Source organism: Phodopus roborovskii, unplaced genomic scaffold (genome assembly GCF_943737965.1).
Source record: "Phodopus roborovskii unplaced genomic scaffold, PHOROB, whole genome shotgun sequence".
Taxonomy (NCBI): domain Eukaryota; kingdom Metazoa; phylum Chordata; class Mammalia; order Rodentia; family Cricetidae; genus Phodopus; species Phodopus roborovskii.
The window spans coordinates 11,580,116-11,583,576 of record NW_026125281.1 but is presented as its reverse complement, the minus strand read 5'-3'; the positions used below and the strand labels follow the sequence as shown (position 1 = coordinate 11,583,576).

The 3,461-nt window shown below is 46.3% G+C and overlaps 1 long non-coding RNA gene and 1 other non-coding gene across 2 annotated transcripts; both read right to left on the bottom strand.

Annotated features, from left to right (window-relative positions):
• Window positions 1-1,262: 1,262 nt before the first annotated feature.
• On the bottom strand, window positions 1,263-3,252 carry LOC127231641 (uncharacterized). Its single transcript, XR_007835290.1, has 4 exons — window positions 3,126-3,252; window positions 1,870-1,989; window positions 1,583-1,647; window positions 1,263-1,379 (listed from the first exon to the last, which is right to left on the bottom strand). It is a non-coding gene; the product is annotated as an uncharacterized LOC127231641 (long non-coding RNA).
• Window positions 1,731-1,815, bottom strand: LOC127233717 (small nucleolar RNA SNORD87). The gene has a single exon (XR_007835509.1). It is a non-coding gene; the product is annotated as a small nucleolar RNA SNORD87 (small nucleolar RNA).
• Window positions 3,253-3,461: the final 209 nt, after the last annotated feature.

Genomic DNA, 3,461 nt, shown 5'->3' with positions numbered 1-3,461 from the left:
GCGATCTGAGCAAAGGATTACTGCCACACATCTACACACCTTGGCTAATGAACGAAGGATTTTGGAGCGATGCTTCAGAAGTGTATTGTCTCTCGGTATCTATTAGAATGTCATTAAGGGTATGAAATGTGCCCCCCCCTTAGTTATCAAATACACATATAATCTAAGTATCTAAAACCAACAAAATTTCATATTTACACATTAAGTTACCAAGGAGATGCACATCCAGAACTTCCTGGTTACCCCGGTGTATCAAGGATACACACATAGCAAAGAATATTGCAGTGTAAAAACAAAGTTTCATTCATGTTACCCATCAAGAAGCAACACTTTTTACCTACATACAGCTTACACACTTGTCAATTTACCAAACTTATTAATTCAAATCACTGCAATTTTTAAGACCCAAAGTGTCTAATGTAAGACCTTCTTCTATATTTTAAACATGTGCATTATGGGTATATTGTTTTGTAAGCCCAAGCATGAAGTCAAGGAAAGCTGTGGAAATGATATACACACCTTTTGTACAGCCAGACTCGAAAGACAACTGCTATTTACCTTTGGGGGCAAATGGTATTTCTGCCCCCAACTGTTGGGTAATACAGTGCCTAACTTGGTATTTCTAGGCACTGGCTCTGAAAAGCAAGTTAGCAGCAGTACATACAAATTAAGACCTCTGTTTTGTGCTGTTTCATATGTGTGAAAAGTCTCAGTCTCTGGGATGAAGGTAAAGCAATTCTTAACAAAAACACAAACCACACTAAGTACCTCCCACAACTGTAGTCTTCACATAAGAAATTTTCTTTTTCCTGGTGATCCAGCCCAGAAGCAGCCACTTTCCCAGCCTTAGACAAAGGCTTTTTCAGACAGGGTTTCTCTGTAGCTTTGGAGCTTGTCCTGGAACTCATTCTATAGACCAGGCTGGCTCAGAGATCCACCTGTCTCTGCCTCCCAAGTGCTGAGATTAAAGGCATTTGCCACCACTGCTCAGCACATAAAGGCTTTTAAATGCAAGTCATGCCATCAGAATGTTTCTGTATTTTTATGCTGTTTACTAAATCTAGGCACTCAAAAGGCTTACGATTTAGGAAGTCTTCACAAAAGGAGGAAATCCAGTTGTAGACTTGTCAAGCAGCTAGACACTTTCCTTCCTACAGTGGATGCTAATTACTCTACTAGCAATCAGAATTGTCAGAACATTATTTTACTATGAGAACGACGCTTTAAGACATACATTTGAAAGAAATTACTGCCCACCACAATTAAAATTCTACATAATGTATTTATTAATATCAAATAAAATACTAATTCTCGTCTTTTGCTTCTGTTCACGGTTTCTTGACCTATTCTTCATTTTACATCCAAAATGGGTGCTGCACCTTCCCGAAGGAAAAAGAAAAAAAGACAGTCAGAAGCCCATATCATTTTCCTCAAGCTTAAAAACTAAGTCCAGGTGTTCACCTTAATGACCTTAGAAAGAATGCCAAACAGCCACACATTCAAAGGCTATTTCAAAACCAATGGCCCAGTCCAAGTGGCATCAAATACTCCTCAATCAAGAGATGTGACTGAGCAAACTTACCCAATGCCGTGTTTGTAAACATCACAGCTACTGAAGTTCCACATTCATCTGCAGTTACCTGCATGCTGGATTACAAGAAAAAAAAAAAAGCACACGGGTTTCAAAAACAATTTCATCACATCTCAAAAATTCACATGATCTATACATTGCTGGCATCTCAGATTTGAGATTACTTCTTCAAAGAAACTCTCAGCTGGGTAAACGGCAAAAACTTAAGTCATCATTGTGCCAGCCATTAAGCTCTGTTGAATAAGTCAAACCACAAAGGAAAAAAGAAACGCACACACCTTAATATCGTGCCATGCTACTGGCACCTGTAGTCCTGGAGGCTAGTTGAAATCACATTCAGTGACAAGTGTTCGGAAAACATTTCTTCAGGCACCTTCAAGAGAGAGGTTTTGCTGCACCTAAAAATTAAAGATTTGATTGTTAACTCTCATTTGTACTTCCATGTTTAGCACCTTGTATGATTGTGCTGGCTACTTTTTGTCAATTTGACTGACACAAGATAGTCACTGGAGGAAAAAGCCTCAACTGAGAAAGTATCTGCAGAGGGCTGGGCCGTAGGCAAGCCTGTAGGGCATCTTCTAAATTAGGGGATGGGGGAGGGAGCAGCCCATCGTGGGTGGGGATACCCTTAGGCTGCAAGTCCTGGGTTCTAGAAGAGCCTCAGCTGTCATCCATCAATCATGGACACTACATTTTACTCACACTTCACTGTGGCAGTAGTGACTTAAGACAAGGATTCAGAGTTCCAAGCCCTTGCTTATTAGTCTTAGTCTCAGGATTTACAGGTGAAAAGCTACATAACAGCTGGGCAGACCATCACCTCACACTACAACAGTAATGAGTAGGACCAGGGTCCAAGCCACTAACATCACGGAACCAGCTACTGGAGATGACTTATGAAGACCTGTAAGATTCGACTAGAAGCTTTGACCACTTTCATGTCTTGAAATGCTTGAGTGAACAGCAATCCAGAGTACCTGACCTGGCTCATCAATGCTGGCAGCAAAGTGCACTACCCTCGCTGTGAAATGTGCGTTCCCTTGCTTTCGTAATGCTTCGGGACTTAATCACTACTTCTCACAGCCAGCATCCCCACCCTCCGGGCTTTCAGGATGCGCCAAGTATCGCTACAACTTCAAAGCCTCTTTTAGAGGTCTTGCTCCAAGCAGCAATACTCCCCAGCTCTATAAAAACGTCCTACAGAGTAACAGGCCTCGCAGTAAGAAGCCTCTAACAGGTTGCACGGTGGCTTTCCTTGGGGACACAAAAGGGACTCCAGCCACGGTGCGGGCCCGGCGGACGCCGCCGCCAGATGCGCCGCTCCTCCCCGCACCTGGACGTGTCCCCGGGCGCAGGCCTTTTAACCAGGGGCCCCCGCTGCCACCCAGCAGCTCAGTTAAGATTTGCAGGTGACTCAAAAGCCTGAGCGCGCCCGCGTCCGCCCGCGCCCCGGGCCATGCGGCTCGCCGAAGCCGGCGCCGTCACCTGGGCGCCCCGCCCCGCCCCGGCGGGATGGGCACACCCGGATTCGCACCTGGCAGAGCCCGCGGACGCGCCGGCTCCGCAGCCCCCGGCCTCCGCCGCCAGCCATGCTGCACGCGCAGCTCGCAGTCCCAGGCGCGGCGTGGAAAGGAAGTGCGGAGCTTGCCGCAACCCCAAGGCGCTCCGCAGGCCCCGCCTCTTCCGGTTTCCCCGCCCGCCCTCCGTTGCTGGTGGGGCGGAGGGAGCAGGTTGTGGGAGCGAGTGAGGCTCAGGAGTACCTCAGCCAGAGCTTTTTAATTGACTTTGCAAGTGATGAATAATGCCTAAAATAGGACAGTCCCCCAGCCCTGGTGCTTATCTCCGTCTTCTAAATCCTTGGTACCTGCTT